Source organism: Microcaecilia unicolor, chromosome 1 (assembly GCF_901765095.1).
Source record: "Microcaecilia unicolor chromosome 1, aMicUni1.1, whole genome shotgun sequence".
NCBI classification, from domain to species: Eukaryota; Metazoa; Chordata; class Amphibia; order Gymnophiona; family Siphonopidae; genus Microcaecilia; species Microcaecilia unicolor.
In genome coordinates, this window is record NC_044031.1 from 54,901,270 (window position 1) to 54,921,566 (window position 20,297).

The window sequence follows — 20,297 nt, forward strand, 5'->3', positions numbered from 1 at the left end:
TGTACATCTGTGTGCTTCACAAGCCAGTATGTTTGAAAATATAAGCGAGATTAAATAAAAATGCTACCAACAATAAAGAACATGGATGCATCAGCTCATAGGTTTGTTTGCTTTGTTTTGAGTGTATGGCGATGATGGCTGTGTGAAGAAGGGGAAACAGATACCCTAACTGGCTTCAACTCCTTCCCTCCCTCCCACCCACAACCAAACACCACCCATCCACCTCTCCTCCAGCTCTGGATGTCTTCCCTGCACATACCTCAGATCACCCTGGTGGTCTAGTGGCTTACTTCGGGGCAGGAAAGGTCCTCATGCTTTCCTGCCCGCTGCTTGTTTAAAATGGCTGCCGAAACGTCGAGCCCAAAAATACTACATTGCCTCTGTATTGCTTCATGGTGTGACCTCACCTTGAGTATTGCTCTTATATTGTTAGGTGGAGTGTTTTTTTTTCTGCCAGTGGCTTTTTTCTCCATCTTATGACATTAAAATATATCATAAGTACATAAGTACATAAGTAGTGCCATACTGGGAAAGACCAAAGGTCCATCTAGCCCAGCATCCTGTCACCGACAGTGGCCAATCCAGGTCAAGGGCACCTGGCACGCTCCCCAAACGTAAAAACATTCCAGACAAGTTGTACCTAAAAATGAGGAATTTTTCCAGTCCATTTAATAGCGGTCTATGGACTTGTCCTTTAGGAATCTATCTAACCCCTTTTTAAACTCCGTCAAGCTAACCGCCCGTACCACGTTCTCCGGCAATGAATTCCAGAGTCTAATTACACGTTGGGTGAAGAAAAATTTTCTCCGATTCGTTTTAAATTTACCACACTGTAGCTTCAACTCATGCCCTCTAGTCCTAGTATTTTTGGATAGCGTGAACAGTCGCTTCACCTCCACCCGATCCATTCCACTCATTATTTTATACACTTCTATCATATCTCCCCTCAGCCGTCTCTTCTCCAAGCTGAAAAGCCCTAGCCTTCTCAGCCTCTCTTCATAGGAAAGTCGTCCCATCCCCACTATCATTTTCGTCGCCCTTCGCTGTACCTTTTCCAATTCTACTATATCTTTTTTGAGATACGGAGACCAGTACTGAACACAATACTCCAGGTGCGGTCGCACCATGGAGCGATACAACGGCATTATAACATCCGCACACCTGGACTCCATACCCTTCTTAATAACACCCAACATTCTATTCGCTTTCCTAGCCGCAGCAGCACACTGAGCAGAAGGTTTCAGCGTATCATTTTGATACTTTTAACCAATGATTATATAAGAACATACGAATAGCCTGTTCTTATGGTCATACTGGTTCAGACCAATGGTCCATCTAGCCCAGTATCCTGCTTCCAACAGTGACCAATTCAAGTTACAAGCACCTGACAGAATCCCAAATAGTAGCAAGATTCATGCTACTGATCCCAGAGACAAGCATTGGTTTTTCCCATGTCTACCTCAAATAGCAGACTATGGACTTTTTCTCCAAGAACTGTCCAAACCTTTTTTTTAAACCCAGATAGACTAACCACAGGTGGCACATCGTCTGGCAATGAGTTCCAGAGCTTAACTACTCGTTGACTGAAAAAATATTTCTCCTGTTCATTTTAAAAGTAGTACCATATAACTTCCTTGAGTGTCTCCTAGTCTTTGTACTTTTTGAAAGGGTAAAAAATAAATTTTACGTTTACCTGTTTTACACCACTCTATTTTGTAGATCTCTATCATATTCCCCCCTAGAATGCATGGGGACAGAAATCCAACCCGTCCCCATGGAGAATCTAACCTGTTCCCACCCATCCCCACCGCAAGTAATCTCCTCCATCCCAGCCCAACTAGCCCCTGCCACACTGCAGTCACCTTGCTCCCCCCTTCTCAAAGAGAGAGATCTGCATAAAATATTTATATATATTATTTTGACTTATAAAAACCACTTGTCCCTTACTCAAAATAGAATAATCCATTTGTACAAAACAGATGAGGTGAAGATGTGATTCCATGTGCCCTAATGAAAGGAGTTTAATTTTACTTCTAGTCTTTATAACACCAAGCTTCCCAAGACAGATTACAACACCTATCAGTAAATAGCATTTTTTTTTAAATAATTTTCAAAATTATATACAATATCCAAATAGTATCACAGTACCAAGATACAAAAGAAACTCAGAAAAATACAGGAATGTAATAATTCAATAATAAACTCTAATTATTCATCTACAATAAAAAATAATTGGATCCAAGATAAAGAAAATAAAGAAGAAAAAAAAAAAAAAAAGATTACATAATAGGAGATATGTCACTCCCACCTGTTTACTTCAGCCACCTACAAATAGTGAACATTAGGAACTATATTTTAACATGCACTTCTGCTCTGGCATTCAAAAATTCTTCTAGTTGTTTAGGCTCAAAAATTGAAATTGTGTACCCTCAAATATTATACAATTACAAGGCAAGTATAACACATAACTAGCGCCAAGAGCCTGTGCCCTAGACCGCAGGGATACAAAGGCCTTACGCCTTGCTCGTGTTTCTCTTGCTAAATCAGGAAAGATCCTTATTTTTGAACCCAGAAACAACGATTCCATATGTCGAAAGGAAAGCTTTAATACAGAATTACGGTCAGGTTCAAAGGCTAAAGTCACCACCAATTAAGTCCTTTGAGTAATAACTTCCAAAGAAGATTCCAAAAAAGCTGTTAAGTTCAAATCCCTTTCACCTCTGGGTTGAGCAGCCAAACTATTGGGGATCCCAGGGTTTGGAATATACTGAGCCCTGGTGAACATAAGGGGGCGTTTTTAAAACTTCCACTATATATTTTTTTTAAACATTTCCAATGCAGGTAATAATGGAAACTGTCCTGTTCCGGTAATTGGTGAGCCCTTAGGTTCCCTGAGGCCCTGTGAGACCTCAGAGGACCGCCGCGCACCCCGAATCTTCACCCGCGGCGACCGCCGTTCACCGAGGGTTGAGCCCCCAGCTGCAGGCGGCCAGCAGGACTGCTGGAACCGCGGGGTGACGGCCGGCCTGGCTGGTAGTCAGCAACACAGTCTCTGAAGGGCAGCTAGCAAGGACGGCTAGCACTGAAGAGGAACACAATCCCTGAAGGTGGCTAGCAAGGACGGCTAGCTGGAAGAGGAACACAGTCTCTGAAGGTGGCTAGCAAGGACGGCTAGCTTGAAGAGGAACACAGTCTCTGAAGGACAACACTTCCTGATCCACTGCGTCGGCTTCTGACATTCGAAACGGAAGCACTGGACTCTTCCCGTTCCGTTGCTTAAATCTCCCGCCAGTCCATCCCCTCTCAACAGCTGGAGCCAATCCCCCCGGCCTAGGCAGGCAAGGGACGCCTGGATTGGCCAGCCTGCCTGGCAGGCGGAGTCTCCCCATCAATGCGCCAATCCGGCGCGAGTAGGCGGAGCTGGCTCGCTGGTCCGCTCCAGAGCAGGGAGACGACGCCGGCGCCGCCATCTTGGCTGGCGTATCCCCCTCTCCGAGGCCGGCGCTCGCTCCAGCGGATCGCCGGCCTCGGACCGACCCGCGGCAGCGCCGGCCCCATCGGTGGCTCATCTTCGCCGCACTGGATCCCGCGGGCTCCGTCGACCATCGCTCCCCGCTGCGGGAGCCCAGGTAAGGGCCCGGGACGGGACAGAAACATTGAGAAGTTCAAGAGTCTCAAACTAAGTCTTTTAGATTGATTCTCCAGATGTGCTAAAATGTCTTGCAACAACATTTTTTTTCCTTAATTGAAGCTATCTCCAAACTTTCCTTAGTCTGTATTTTAGACTTAAAGAGAATCAACTTCAAGGGCTAATTGGACCGTAGCTTGAGCTTGCACCAAGAATGCATCAGAAACAGATATTAAATCCTTAGTATTCTGTCTTGTAATATCCAGAAGAGAAGTTTACATATTACCAATGGCGTACCACAGTGACTCCAGTGTCACTACGGCTGGTTTCACCAATGTCCGCCTTGAATCAGAAGCATTTCGAGTAACAACACCTTCACCAAGGATCTTGTTAACATGCGGATACTCCAAACTCAAAGTTGCAACTATACTCACAGCCAAAGTCCCCCCTGAAAGAGCAGGATTTTCCCCAAACTGAGTTTCCAACGCCGTTTCGACTGCAACTGTGGATCTACTTCCTGGTTGCGGGGGAGCCGCACATTCAACAGGGCTCAGAGAAGCCCCACTCAAACTACCTCCTGAGGCTCCTGCCTCCGGAAGAGGTGAAGAAGTAGCAGGGGAAGAAGCTGGTTGCACCCGAAAGTGCTCCAGCGTTGCCTGCTTCGTCAGGGGTATAGAGGAAGGAGCTGGGGGAGGCTCTCGGATCTTTCCTCTCCTCTTTCCAATTTCGCTCTGGTGAGCCCGAATGAGCAGGAACGCCCACAGAAACAGAGCACTGCCAGGTACGCCACTCCTCACTGAAACATACTGGATTCAGTAAATAGGATATCCTCACTGAAATGTGGCAATGCATTACTATATTGTACAGAACAGTGTAGAAATCCGAGCACAAAACACAGCCTTTATTAGTGCTGTTTCTACCAGCAATAATTTCTGAAGCTGTTTTAGTGATGTTCAGTTTTTATTTCATGATATTTATATTTACAAATGGGAAGCTTTCAAATAAATTCAAAAGCTGTCAAATAAGTAAAAAAAAAAAAAAACAACACAAAACAAAACAGCAACAAGAAAAAAAACAAAAGGAGCAAATTCCCACATGCTATCTTTGTCTTTTGATGTAGGCACAGGAAAAAAAAAAAAAAAAAAGATTTTAAGTGCTCCCAATTTCAAGCTAATTCTTGTTTAATGTGGGATATAAATGCCACCAAATACATATGTTGAGCACCTGATTCTCATAACATGATGTCAGTTTTAGTGGCCCATTACCAGGAGAAAAAGAATCTCTGAACAAATATAACACATGCTAGGGTGTTCCTGTAACCAGCCCTTCCAAATGACACACCGACTACGATTTATAACAAATTACTACTCTACTTAAAGTTATTCCGTTATTATACTTCCTTTGTGTACATCTGTATGCTGCATAAGCTGGCCTGTTTGAAAATATAAGTAAGATTAAATAAAAATGCTACCAACAATAAAGAATGACAATGTGGATGCAGCAGATCATAGGCTTGTTTGCTTTTGAGTGTATGGCGATGACGGCTGCTTGAGGAAGAAACAGATTGACCTAATTGGCTTCAACTCCCTACCTCCCTCCCACAACACCATCCATCCACCTCTCCTCCCCGCACATACCTCGTCTCCCTGGTGGTCTAGTAGCTTGATTCAGGGCAGGAAAGATTCCCACTCTTTCCTGCTCGCTGCTGCCGATCCTGCCGCTGCCACTGCTTGTTTAAAGTGGCTGCTGATACTTCAAGCAGCGGCCTCGCAAAGAGTGGAGATCTTTCCTGCCCCTCAAGCCACTAGACCACCAGGGTGATCTGAGGTATGTGTGGGGAGGGAAAGCAAAGCTCGATTTGTTTTACCATTCTGCAGAAACCCCGAAAGACCCAGTTCCATCCCTGAAGGATCCCCATGGACCTGGAGCAGATCCTTGCAGGATTCCTGCTATTCCCGTTCAGCAATTTCTTCTCCAAGCCGAAGAGTCCTAATCTCTTAAACCTCTTCTCATAGGAGAGAAGTTTTATCCCTTTAATCACTTTGGTCACCCTTCTTTGAACCTTTTCTAATTCTGCTATATCTTTAAGATACAACAACCAGAACTGCACATAATTCTCAAGGTGTGGTCACACTATGGAGCAATACATGGCCATTATAATATTCTCTCTCTTATTTTCTATCCTTTTTCTAATAATTCCTAGCATTGTTTGTTTCCTTGGCTGCCACCACACACTGAGCAGAAAATTCCAGCACACTGTACACAATGACTCCTAGATCTTTTTCTTGGGTGCCGACTCCTAGGGTGGACCATAACATCAAATAACTATAATTTGGATTATTTTTCCCAATGTGCATCACTTTGCATGTCCACATTAAATCTTATCTGTCATATGGATGCCCAGTTTTCCAACTTCCTAAGGTCTTCCTAAAATATTTCACAATTCGCATTCATTTTACCAACTTTGAACAGTTTTATGCTATCTGCAAATTTAATCACCTCACTCAACGTTCCCATTTCCAGATCATTAATAAATGTTAAGTAGCATCGGTTCTAGTACAGATCCCTGCACTCCACTATTCACCCTCCTCCACTGAGAGGATTGGCCATATAACCTTACCCTCTGTTTTCTGTCTAAAAACCAATTCCTAATCCACAACAGGACACTGCCACCTATCCCATGGATTTTAATTTTCTCATGGGTCTCATGAGAGACTTTGTCAAAAGCATTCTGAAAATCTAGATACACTACATCAATTGGTTCACCTTTATCCACATGTTTATGTATGCATTGAAAGAAATTAAGCAAATTGGTGAGGCATGACTTCCCTTGGCTGAATCCATGCTGACTCTGTCCCATTAAATCATGTTTGTCTATGTGTTAATGATTTTATCATTTATATAAATTTCCACTATTTTATCCGGCACCGATATCAGGTGGTCTGTAATTTCCTGGATCACCCCTGGATACCTTTTTAAAAGTCGGCATTACAATGGTCACCCTTTAACCTTTAGGTACTACAGATGATTTTAATGACTGCAGATCTGCTGTTAATGATTTGTAACCAATTTCATATTTGAGTTATTTCAGTACCCTGGGGTGTATACCATCCAGTCCAGGTGATTTACTACTGTTTAATTTGTCAGTTTGGCTCAGTACATCTTCCAGGTTCACTGAGATTTCTACCATCTCTGGTACAGGTAGATTTCTTACATCTTCAGTAAAGACCAAGGCAAATTCATTCAGCCTCTCCGCTATGGCCCTGTCCTCCCTGAGTACCCCTTTTACTCCTTGATGATCTAAGGGTGCCACAGATTCCCTCGCAGGCTTTCTGCTTCTGATATAACTGAAAAAGTTATCACTATGAGTTTTTGCCTCCGAGGCAAGTTTCTCTTCGTATTTTCTTTTGGCCTTCTTTATTGATGCTTTACATCTAACTTGCCAGTGCTTATGTTGTTGGAATAATGTATTGTATTTAACATGCATTGTCTGTCAGCAATGTTTTTCTCTGTGATTACTCTGTGACCTCTGATGTGAATTACCTAGAGAGGTCACACCCATGCAACTTCCTGTGGGTGTGATTAGGCACAGCACATGGAGCTCATGGTCTCTCCTAAGCTGAGGATCTATGGTGGTGTGAGCATCCATTACCATCTAAGCACATGGAAAGAGCTGATAATCCAAATGTATAGTATTATGTATATATAAGCCTGTCTGAATATAATCTAACTACAAACTGTGAGTAAACAGATGTTTTGTTACTTCAACTTTAAAGTGACTCAGCAGTGAATTATTCTGGGGTGTATGAGAGAGATGAAGAAAAGAAATTAACATTTCTAAAGCTGAAGCTGTGTGTATAAAATCTGCTAATTATTTACTACAAATAATCCAACAAAAGGGTTATGGGCCCAGGGCCAGGAATTGAAAAAGAAGAGAAATATTACCAGGCAGTAAAAAAGCCACATTTTTCTCTTAAGTTTTAAAAGAAAGATTCAGTCTGTCTCTCTCTTCCCCCACACACCAAACAGCAGGCAAGGCTAAGAAAATGGCTGAGGGAGGAAATTCACCATTTTTCTACTCTCTCAAGGTGCCTAAATTAACTGAATTTAATTATCAGCAGTGGGAACTAAGATTCATATGTCTCCTTCAAGCAAAGAAACTAAATATATGCTTAGACCAAAACAGAACAGCTGAAAATATGGCTGAATGGGACAATGCAAACTATTATGTGAAGTGCATGTTTTTGGAAGCTCTCTCAGAGAAACAAGCCATATTAGTGGAGGGAAAAGATACACCAAAGGACATTTTATATAAACTGAGAACTATGTATGCAACTACATATGCAAAACAGCAACCAATTTGGTTAGCAGAGTTGAATGAAACCAAATTAAGGGATAAAAGTAAATGTAATGATCACATTATGCATCTTATGTCTTCATTTCAAAAGTTAGAACTTTCTGGAATTCCCATGTGTGATGCATTGAAAAGAGCATTTCTTTTTACCTCACTATCAAAGAAGTTTGATGTTTTTAGGTCTGTAAATGAAGCCATTGAAGGGCAATCTTTTGAACAGGCAACATCAAAACTAAGGCAGGAATGCATAATAAATGATTCTGAGGAGATGTGTTCTCAAAGCAAGTCAGAGAGAAATGAAACAAATTTCTTGGCAAAGAACAGAGGAAGGCGGAGCTATGGGAAAACTCCACCCAAGGGCAAGCTGATTTGCTATTCATGTGGAAAGGAGGGACATGTATCTAAATGGTGTAAGGAAACACAAAACACTCCCTCTAGCTCACCTAAGCCAATGGAACTAAAGAATTTTCAAACCAGGAAATGTATGAAGGACAATAATAAACAAAAGGGCTTTCTAATGGCAGAAAAATCTTTGACTATGGTAAATAATAATTCAAATGAAAGTACTTGGATTTTGGATTCGGGGAGCACATGTCATTTAACCAATTCTAAGGATTTCTTTCAGGAAATGTGTCCAGAAGAAGGTATTCTTAAAACTGCAAACGCAGGGACTACTGAGATCCAAGCAAAAGGCATTGGATTCTTAAAATGCAAAGTGTCTAATGAAGTTAAAGAAATTCCTGTAAGTGATGTCTTGTATATTCCCCAAGCAGTTTGCAATATGCTTAGTGTATCTACATTAGATAAGAAGGGATTTGTGATTCATTTTGAAAACAGTAAGTGCACAATCTCTAAAAATGATGAAGTGTATGCTGAAGCTTTTATGCATAATGATGTTTATAAACTGAGCATTTCAGGTGAAGCCTCACATCTGGCGCAAGTAAGGAAGAATGATGGTAAATGTAGTCTGGAAATCTGGCACCGCCGCCTGGGACATCGTGATTTTAAGGTGATCCAGGATCTTCACAGTGGGCAACTAGCCACCGGCATTCAGATAAGTGCAGATGCTGGTAAAATGGAGAAATGCATAGACTGTGTTACTCAAAAAGGTGTGAGACCCCCATTTCCTGCATACACAGGAAATAGGAGTAATAAAGTGCTGGACTTAATACACAGTGACTTATGTGGACCGTTTAATATCCCATCATTGGGAAATAACAGATTTGTGCTAATATTCTTGGATGATTTCTCTAGATACTGTGTGGCCTATTTGCTGAAAGAAAAAAGTCAAGTCACAGACATGCTGAAGAAATACGTAGCCATGGTGAGCAATAAATTTGAAAGAAAACCAAAGGTTCTTCAGACCGACAATGGTGGTGAGTTCACTTCACAAAGCATGCGCACATTTCTAGAACAAGAAGGCATTCAGCATATCACAACAGTAGCTTATACACCAGAGCAAAATTCTGTTGCAGAGAGAAAATTTAGGTCACTTGTGGAAATGACCAGATGTATGCTGTCAGATAGCAATCTCCCTAAAAGACTATGGGGGGAAGCCATTCTCACAGCAGTGTACCTACAAAACAGAATGCCAACTAAAGGCGCTGAGCGCACACCACATGAGACATGGCATGGTAGGAAGCCAAACCTGTCACACATAAGAACATTTGGAAGTACAGCATATGCTCATGTACCAAAGCAAAGAAGGCATAAGCTGGATTCCACAACAGAAAGGGGCATTTTAGTTGGCTATGCTCCAGGACACAAAGGATATAGAATTTTGAATCTGAAAACTGGCATTGTTGGCATAAGACATGTTACATATTTTGATGAAAACAAAAGGGTTGATAAAGGCTGGATTATCCCAGATGAGCCTTATCATCCAGAATATGAAACTAGAACCATAATAGACATGCCAGTGCATATAAATGCCATACCAAGGCAGATGTCTGAAAGCAACTCATCTGTATCTAACGAGGAACAGGCAGAGGAAGCAGACACAGAAAGGATCATCGCAGGAGACAGTACAGTTGGAGAAGGGGAATCAATTGGAGAAGGACTCTCAGATTTAGAGGATGCGGAAAGGTCAGACCAACCTGTTGTCAGACGCTCATCCAGGGAAAACAAAGGTGTTCCACCCCCAAGACTGTCTTACCTAACAAAGTCAGCAGAAGCTCAAGAGCCCTTAACATGGGATGAGATTGAGAAAATGCCAGCAGAAGAAGCTGCTGAATGGCGTAAAGCTGCACAAGAAGAAATTGATGCATTGGATAAAAATAATACTTGGATTCTTACAAAATTACCTCCTGGCAAGAAAGCTATAGGATGCAAATGGGTATTCAAGTTAAAAAGGAATGCACAAGGAAAAGTGGAAAGGTATAAAGCCAGATTAGTCGCAAAGGGATATCTTCAAAAATATGGAGAAGATTTTGATGAAGTGTTTGCACCTGTAGTGAAACACACGACAATAAGAACACTTCTGAGCATTGCAGTCTCAAAAGGCATGCAAGTCAACCACATTGATGTGAAAACAGCATTTCTTCATGGAGATATAACTGAAGACTTGTATATGGAACAGCCAACAGGTTTCATAAATACAAAACAAAGACAGCTAGTGTGTAAATTAAACAAAGGTCTTTATGGATTAAAACAAAGTGCAAAATGTTGGAATGACAAATTGCATGAAATATTGACAAATTTAGGATTTAAGCAAGGTGAAGCAGATAAATGCTTGTACACTAGGTGCAGAAATAGACAATATGCATACATTTTAGCTTTTGTTGATGATCTGCTCATTGCAAGCGAAAGTGAGCAAGAGTACAAGGACATTGTAAAATATTTAAACCTGAATGTTGAGATAAAAGAACTTGGTAATGTGTCATACTATCTTGGTATAGAAATTGAGAAACAAAATGATGGTTCTTATCTTCTAAGCCAGAAGCAGAAAATAAATGAGCTTATTGAAAGTTTAGGTATGCAAGATGCCCAAGTTGTAAGCACTCCCATGATCACTGATTTTCTGAAGGATGAAACAGTAAGAGAACCTTTACCAGATAACATCCAATATAGATCAGCCATAGGTAAGCTTTTATATCTAACTACCACATACAGGGCTGATATAGCAAATGCAGTAGGAATTTTGAGCAGAAGGGTCAGCTCACCTACCAAATCAGATTGGACTGCAGTTAAAAGGATGGTAAGGTATTTAAAAGGTACCATTGATTGTAAATTAAAGATTTCAGCCAATAGTAATCCAAAACTAATATGTTACTGTGATTCAGATTGGGCAGGGGATCATTCTGATTATAAATCCACAAGTGGATATGTGTTTATGTATGGAAATGTACAAATTTCTTGGGCCAGTCATAAACAAAGTATTGTGAGTCTGTCTTCTACAGAAGCTGAATATGTGGCTGTATCAGAAGCATGCAGAGAACTGATGTGGATTGAAAAACTTTTGCTGGATTTTGGAATAGCTGAAAAGAGACCAATCCAGATAATGGAAGATAATCAGAGCTGCATCAGACTGTCACAGAATGACAAGGTTCAGTCACGCACCAAGCACATCGCAACGAAATACCACAACGTGCGAGAGCTGGCGAAAGAAGGGGTCATCAGTCTACACTATTGTCACACCAGTGAAATGACAGCTGACATCAAGACCAAACCGTTACCCAGAGAACGTTTTGAGAATCTGCGTATAAAGCTTGGACTTTGTGTGAATTAATAATTGCATGACAGTTATGCATGAGAAGGGGTTTGTTGGAATAATGTATTGTATTTAACATGCATTGTCTGTCAGCAATGTTTTTCTCTGTGATTACTCTGTGACCTCTGATGTGAATTACCTAGAGAGGTCACACCCATGCAACTTCCTGTGGGTGTGATTAGGCACAGCACATGGAGCTCATGGTCTCTCCTAAGCTGAGGATCTATGGTGGTGTGAGCATCCATTACCATCTAAGCACATGGAAAGAGCTGATAATCCAAATGTATAGTATTATGTATATATAAGCCTGTCTGAATATAATCTAACTACAAACTGTGAGTAAACAGATGTTTTGTTACTTCAACTTTAAAGTGACTCAGCAGTGAATTATTCTGGGGTGTATGAGAGAGATGAAGAAAAGAAATTAACATTTCTAAAGCTGAAGCTGTGTGTATAAAATCTGCTAATTATTTACTACAAATAATCCAACATATGTTGCTTCTTGTTTTCTTCATTCAGATCTTTTCTGAAAAATGTTTTTTTTTTTTTTTGCTCCAATAGCCCCTCAATTTATTTATTAAAAAAAAAAATTATACCCTGCCTTCTCCCTTTAACCATGCTAGCTGTTTGTTCTTCTTTCTATCTTTATTAATACCTGGAATACATCTGTTCTGGGCTTCCAAAATGGTATTTTTAAACAATATCCATGTCCAATTTGAAATCCTAACTTTGCAGCAGAGCCTTTCAGATTTTTTTTAACCATTTTCCTCATTTCATCATAGTTACCCTTTTGAAAATTAAATGCTGCTACAGTAATTTTCTTAGTGTCTGCACTCCAGTTATTAAGTCAAATTTGATCATGTTATGATCACCGTTTCCCAGCAGACCCATCACTGTTACCTACTTGTACTAAGTCCTGCATTCCACCAAGAACTAGATGTAAAATTAAGGACTAGATCTAAAATAGCTCCCCCTCATCAGTTCCTGGACCAGTTGCTCCAAGATGCAGTCACTTATTACATCTAGGAATTTAACCTCCCAAGCACTCCCTTATGTAGTATTTAACCAGTCAATATAGGGGTAATTGAAAATCACCCATTATTATACTGTCGCCAAATCTGCTAGCGTTTCTAATTTCTGTTAACCTATCTTCATCTGTCCGATTGTTCTGGCCCAGGGGACGGTAGTACAGCCAGCCCTACATGTGTATTCTTTTTCACACATGGAATTTCTATCCATAAGGATTCCACACTGCTACTTCATGCAGAATTTTGTTTGATTCAATTCCCTCTTTAACATATAGTGCAACCCCACCCCCACCCCCCTCCAATTTCACCCACCTTATCATTGTGATATAATTCATAACTTGGTAACAGTGTCCCATTGATTGTCCTCCTTCCACCAGGTCTCTGAGATATATCTACCTCTTCATTTAGTACTATATACTCTGACTCTCCTATCTCCTAGTGGAGGAGTGGCCTAGTGGTTAGGGTGGTGGACTTTGGTCCTGGGGAACTGAGCTTGATTCCCACTTCAGGCACAGGCAGCTCCTTGTGACTCTGGGCAAGTCACTTAACCCTCCATTGCCCCATGTAAGCCGCATTGAGCCTGCCATGAGTGGGAAAGCACAGGGTACACATGTAACAAAAATAAAATAGATACTATTGGAGATTCTACATGGAATGTTGCTACTATTTGAGATTCTACATGGAATGTCAATGTTGCTATTCCACTAGCAACATTCCATGTAGAAGGCTGCGCAGGCTTCTGCTTCTGTGAGTCTGACGTCCTGCAGACTCACAGAAACAGAAGCCTGCGCGGCTGCAAGGGCAGGCTTCTACGGAATGTTGCTAATGGAGGAGTAGCCTAGTGGTTAGGGTGGTGGACTTTGGTCCTGGGGAACTGAGTTCGATTCCTGGCACAGGCAGTTCCTTGTGACTCTGGGCAAGTCACTTAACCCTCCATTGCCTGCCGCATTGAGCCTGCCCATGAGTGGGAAAAAAGTGCGGGGTACAAATGTAACAAAAAATCTTATTTTTAGGCTTCTAGCATTTGAATACAGGAACTTCAAAGTGTGTTTTTCCTTGCATCTACAAACTGCTTATAAGTTGACAGGGATAATTTGCAACCTTTGCTCTGTTCTACCCTTAAAAATTCTTGGCTATCTTTCACTTTTGTTGAAACAACTCTATTGGAATTTCCTAAATGTCCTGTTATAATAGTATCCTTCAAGGATACCTCAGTCTGACCATATGCTCCGAAGAAACTGTTTTTTCCTCCCATTCTAAATTTAAAATCTGCCCTATCTCCTTTTTAAATGTTAAGGTTAAGGTGAAGTCCAGCCTTTCAGAATAGGCTCCCCTTCCCGAGAATGTTGCCCAGTTCTTAACAAATCTAAATCCTTCCTCTCTGCACCATCGTGTCATCCACACACAGACTTCGGAGCTCTGCCTGCCTCTTAGATCCTGCGTGTGGAATGGGGAGCACTTTTGAAAATAATACCCTGTAGGTTCTGGATTTTAGCTTTGTACCTAAGAAACTAAATTTGGCTTCCAGAAACTCCCTCCCACATTTTCCTTTGATACCCCCATGTACCAAGACTGGCAGCTCCTCCCCAGCACTGTCTAAAATCTTATCTAGCTGACATGTCAGATCTGCCACCTTCATACCACCAGGCAAGTAACCAAGCGATCCTCACTTTCACCAGCCACTCAGCCAGAAACAAGTGGAAGGTCCAGGGTTTCAGCAATGGAAAATCAGACTGGGCTCTGTGGTGCTGACAGAAAAATCAACAGCTTTGAAACATGATAAACATGAACAATTTGCAGGGGGCTAGGCACCTCTACTTCATTATTTGGGACTGGACAAAGAACTGGGAGGAAGAGGTGTGGAGGGAGGGGTTGGAGAAAGATGGGCGAGGGAGATAAAAGGTTGGGTGATGGAACTATATAATCAGGGTGGGATGAAATGTTCTAGTAATCGAAGAATTATGAGCTTGTAATAGTTGTTGTCACGTTCGTGACTGTTTCCTTGTCTGTGCTCACCTCGCCTCCTGGTGGCCAGAACCGGTGGCTGCTATGAACTGTCACACATTCCAGACTTCAGCCGAGTCCGGTCCGGATCTTCCGGGCTGCCAGACTTGCTTCTCTTGTTTGTGCCTGGACAGCACACGTAGCTGCCTTGTGATTCCTGCAGCTGAACTTCAGCAGCTGATGGGCTTTATTAGTCACCTGGAAACATCTGTGTTGGCCTCTGCACCGTCTAAGGTCCCTGGTTTGTTGGTGCTTTCTTGCACTTCTGCCTAGTCTGGTTTCTTGTTTGAGTTTCTTGTCCAGTTCTAGTTAGTCTGTGTGTAGTTTAGCTTAGGTTTATTGTTTATTTCTTAGTCTTGTTTCTGGTTTGTATTCCTGGTCTAGTTTCTGTTTGTCTGTGTCTCTTGCTTAGTGGCTGCTCTGCAGCTTTCAGTCCTGTCTCTTGTCTGCCAGTATTTGTACCCTGTTTCAGTGGCTGCTTGGCAGCTTTCAGTTCCTGTTCTTTAGCTTGTCCATTTCCTGCTTTGTGCAGTATTGTCTGTCTGTGAGTCCTAACCCAGTTTCCTGCCTTGCTGCCCATGTATATTCCTCCTTTCCTCTCTGACCCTCAGTCTCTGTTCAACCTAGTTGGTATTCAGTTCCTGCCCTGTCCGGTAAGTCCTGCCGGCCGCCTGCACCCAGGGGCTCAACTCCTGAGGAACAGCGGTCAAGTGCAGGTGAAGTCTAGCTGTTTCTGTCAGAGTTCTGCCTTGTCTCTGGTGTGGGGCTCACGAACTTAGTTTCTGCCTTGAAAACCTGACAGTTGTGTTGGAGAAATCTTAAATATTGTAAATAAAAAGTTTAAAAGTCACCTATGTGGAATCATGCCAAAAGCTCTTGCTGAAATTTAAGTATGTTACATGTAGTGCTCTCCCCAAGCCAACCTTTTGTTACTTAATCAAAGAAATTGACTTCATTTATCTGACAAGTCCTATTTCTGGAAAAACCAGGTTATCTGTGATCCAGTAATCCACTGGATTCCAGAAACTGGTTCTATTGATTTATTCATTACCAAGGTAAAACAAATTCTTGTATCCCTTCCAGCCTCCTCCTTCCACTTTTGTGAAGGAACCACATCTACCCATTTCCAATTCTTTAGACCCACTCCCGATTCTAAAGCACTGAATAGGTCAAACAATGGAGCTGCTAGAATTTCCCCAAGTTTCCTTAATGCTCATCCAACCTCATTATTTTGCCTACTTTTACCCCCCAGTTTACTAAACCAAGCTAGCGGCTGCTGTGCAGCAATGCCAACACAGCTCAAAGTGAATGGGCTGTGTCGACATTAGCGCAGGGCAGACGCCATCATGATTTAGTAACAGGGAGGTTAGTTTAAAAGGTAGTTTCTCATGAACTGTCTTCTGAAAATTATTTCTCACTTTAATTCTTTTTCTGTAACTTTATTTTTCCACAAAATACAACAAACATTTTTAAGCAATTCCATTTTTTCCCCATCAGCTTCTATGAACTCAGAAGTCAGAACATTCACCTCCGAATCTTACAAACCCATGATTGCACTTCCTCCTATCACTAGAAGAAAACAAATCTGGTCCCTCTATTTTACCAAGAAACAAGTATAAGAACATAAAACAGTAGCCATACTGGGTAAAAACAATGGTCCATCTACCACAGTATCCTGTTTTCCCAACACCACAAACACCTGGCAGAAACCCAAATCATAGCAACACTCCATACTACAAATCCCAGGGCAAGCAGTTGCTTCACATGTCCATCTCATTAGCAGACTATGGACTTTTCCTCCAGGAATTTGTCCAAACCTTTTTAAAACCGAGATACATTAACCACTATTACCACATCCTCCGGCAAAGAGTTCCAGAATTTAACTATTCACTGAGTGAAAAAATACTTCCTCCTATTTGTTTTTAAAGTATTTCCATATAACTTCATCGAGTATCCCATAATCTTTGTACTTTGGAATGAGTAAAAATCGATTTACTTCTACTCGTTCTACACTACTCAGGATTTTGTTTAGACTGGGACTGGGGTTCCCAACTTTTTGAAAAAACCTTCTGTTGCCCCTGCCTCACCTCCAGCAAATAACTATAGTGAGTGCAACATGCCGACATCAGCACCTACAGGCCACATAAAATAAAAAAAATAAAAAAAGGGAAGGAGGGGGAGTGCAGCCAATCCCCCAACACATATATGATATGGTATTAAATCCAAACATATATGCTGCATCTAAATAACCTCCTGACCCTCCCCAAAAATGGGGGTGCAAAGCAAAGGTAAGATATTTTCCCATAAAGCTTACCATATTTAAGAAAAAAAAACAGGATTTAGAACGAATCTATTTTTCCAGCACTAAAAACTCACACAAGCCCCTGCCTAAAAAAAGCAGAACCATAACTAGTGCAGTGAGCCCTAGAACATCAGTATACCTACTGGGAAAACTGAACAAACTATATTACCATAGATCCTTATATAGAAACTCCAGGATAACGGAATACCCAGCTTCGATCACACATGCGGAACACAGAAAGACCCTCACCAAATAAAAGTTAAGTGACCCCAAACTACAAACAGAAATATGGTGAATACAAACTGAAGAAGCTAGACTCTTGCATGCAGTATAAAACTAAAGAAAAATAAATATTTTGCACGGTACAAGGGGAAAATATAAAGGTAACTGATATTCTTTGCAGAAACTACATTTCAAATCCCAATATTAAAAATAATGTTATTTTTACTATGTTTGGCCATTTTATTTTTCTAATTGTATAGATCCCAATCTCTGGTTTCTGCTTTTTTCTGTCCATCTTTTCTTAACTCTTTTCAGTGTCACCTGTTCTGTCCATTTGCTACTTCTTAACTCTTCTTGTCTTCAGTGTTAAGGATGAATGTAGGGAAGGAAGTGATCTTTTCCTTCCAGCTTTCTTCCATTTATTTTTCTGCTTCTCTATTTTGATTCTGGACTAACCACTCCTTAATTTCTCCCTTTTAAACAGCACCTACCTACAGCTTTCTGTCTCTTTCCCTCATCCCAGCCCTCCAATTCTCATCTCTCTCTCCTCTCCCAGCCTTATTCCCTAGTATTTCACTAACTCTTCCCCCTTGTGTCCAGTATCTCCCTGTCTCCTTGTAGCTCCCCTTGTGTCCACCATCTCCCCTATGTCCCCCTGTTCCTCCCCTATGTCTTTCTCCCTATTCCTGCTTTCTATCCACCACCCCAGTTCTCCTTCAACTTCTTCCTCACCTGGTCCAGGATCTCTCACATGTTCCATCCTGAGCCATAGTCAAACTCCCCCTAAGTTCAGCATCATCAATCTCTATCCATTCCTCACATGCCAGCCAGTAGATCCCTGTGCTCCTGAGGCTGCATCACCCCCACTCAGGACCTGCAGCAGTGCCTGACATAGTAACAGGAAAGAAAGACGAGACCTTGATGATCCAATGAGTGTGTAAAACCTCTGCTGTGTCCCACCTCCACAGAAACAGGAGTCTGCATCAGAGAGGGCAGGACGTGGCTGAAACTTCAGTGTGGCTACAGGAGTGATTCTGAAACCTGTCCTGTGGAAACCCCAGCCAATCAGGTTTTCAGGATATTCACAATGAATATTCATGAGATAGATTTGCATACCAAGGAGGCAGTATATGCAAATCAATCTCATGCATATTCATTGTGGATATCCTGAACAGCTGACTGGCTTGGCTTCCCCATGACAAGTTTGGGAATCACTGGTTTGCAGGCTCTACAAGGACTCATGTTTCCTGTTATTGCCCCAGGCACTACTTGTAAGTCCCGAGCAGGGGTGACGTGGGCATAAAAACACAGCAGTAAAGTCAACTTGCAGGTGAGTAAGGGAGATACTGGACAGAGCCACCTGAAGACCCATTTTCTGTCCTGCCTGCCACCAGCTAATCTTAACTGTATAATCTTATTATACAAGCTACTGGATAAATTACTAGACACAAAACCAGTGTCCTCAACAAAATCAGGAATCCCAACAGCAGACGAACTTGCTAACTACTTCAAAGGCAAAATTGTCAATCTACGCAAAAAAATGTCACACGACTACACCAACCTTGATACCTTCCTTAATGAGCTAGACCCACGCTCAGAAGAATACCTAGCCGACCGAACTTGGATAAATTTCACCAAGATCACACAAGAAACAATAGCACTAGCAACCAATAAGCTATCTACAGCCTATTGTCAACTGGACTCCTGCCCCAATTATCTAATGAACCCCCCCTCGATTCATCACTGAACTTACCTCCCACCTCAACTTCTTGTTCCAGCATGGCATATTCCCTAAAGACAAAGGTAATATACTACTCACACCATTACCAAAAGAAACCAAAAAGAAAACTAATGATATCATCAATTACTGACCTGTGGCATCCATCCCACTTACAACCAAACTGATGGAAAGCATTGTAACTAAACAACTTACTGAATACATCGATAATTTCTCAATCCTTCATGAATCACAGCCAGGCTTCAGATCCCTCCACATTATGGAAACCGTCCTGGTAACTCTCCTAGCCAAGTTCAAAAAGGAAATCGCATTAGGTAAAAACATACTCCTCTTGAAATTTGACTTGTCAAGCGTATTCAATATGGTTGACCACTATATACTATTAAGAATACTCGACAAGATAGGCATAGGAGGGCATATACTCAAATGGATCAAGGGTTTTCTAAACACGAGATCTTATCAAGTAAAAACAAACTCAAACATATCACCATCATGGAGTACAGACTGCGGAGTACCCCAGGGTTCACCTCTCTCACCCATATTATTTAATCTGATGATGATCCCCCTTGCTCATGCCCTACACAAGCAAAATCTAAATCCTTTTCCGTATGCGGATGATGTCACCATTTACATACCGTTCAACTCTAATCCAACAGAAATCTCTGTTGCAATAAAGACTAGTTTAAGCTTAATGGCTGCCTGGGCATCGGCATTCAAATTCAAACTCAACAAGGAAAAAAACTCACTACCTTATTCTCTCTTCTCACCACAAAACAAACCTCCCTTCATCCATAAAAACCTCGGAACATACTCTCCCAATATCGGACAAACTGAAGATCCTTGAAATTACTATTGACACCAACCTAACCCTGGAGAGCCAAGCCTCTGCCACCACGAAGAAAATGTTCCATGCAATGTGGAAACTCAAACGAATCAAACAATTCTTCCCAAGGGAAACTTTCCGTAACATAATTCAAACAATGGTACTATATCACATGTTGACTACTGTAACGCCGTATATGCGGGATGCAAAGAACAGATCTTAAGGAAAGTCCAGACCGCGCAGAACATGGCAGCTAGCCTCATTTTTGGAAAGACAAGATTCAAAAGTGCTAAACCCCTACGCGAAATACTGCACTGGCCACCAATCAAGGAACGAATAGCCTTCAAAATTTGCACTCTGGTCCACAAAATATTCCATAGCCTGGCCCCAACCTACATGACCGAACTTATCGGCTTACCAAGTAGAAAGATCATCGAATCATCAAGAATGTTTCTAAACCTGCATTACCCAAACTGTAAAGGACTAAAA

At 41.6% G+C, this 20,297-nt stretch overlaps 2 protein-coding genes and 1 long non-coding RNA gene across 6 annotated transcripts in view; 1 reads left to right on the top strand and 2 right to left on the bottom strand.

The window, feature by feature from the left end:
• LOC115466240 (39S ribosomal protein L55, mitochondrial-like) overlaps positions 1–20,297 on the top strand; it is an 85,506-nt gene that overhangs the window by 27,304 nt on the left and 37,905 nt on the right. The window lies entirely within an intron of this gene.
• Positions 1–20,297, bottom strand: part of MRPL55 (mitochondrial ribosomal protein L55) — a 31,157-nt gene that overhangs the window by 2,691 nt on the left and 8,169 nt on the right. The window lies entirely within an intron of this gene.
• On the bottom strand, positions 1,992–19,190 carry LOC115466249. Its single transcript, XR_003941520.1, has 3 exons — positions 19,181–19,190; positions 10,539–10,544; positions 1,992–2,076 (listed from the first exon to the last, which is right to left on the bottom strand). It is a non-coding gene; the product is annotated as an uncharacterized LOC115466249 (long non-coding RNA).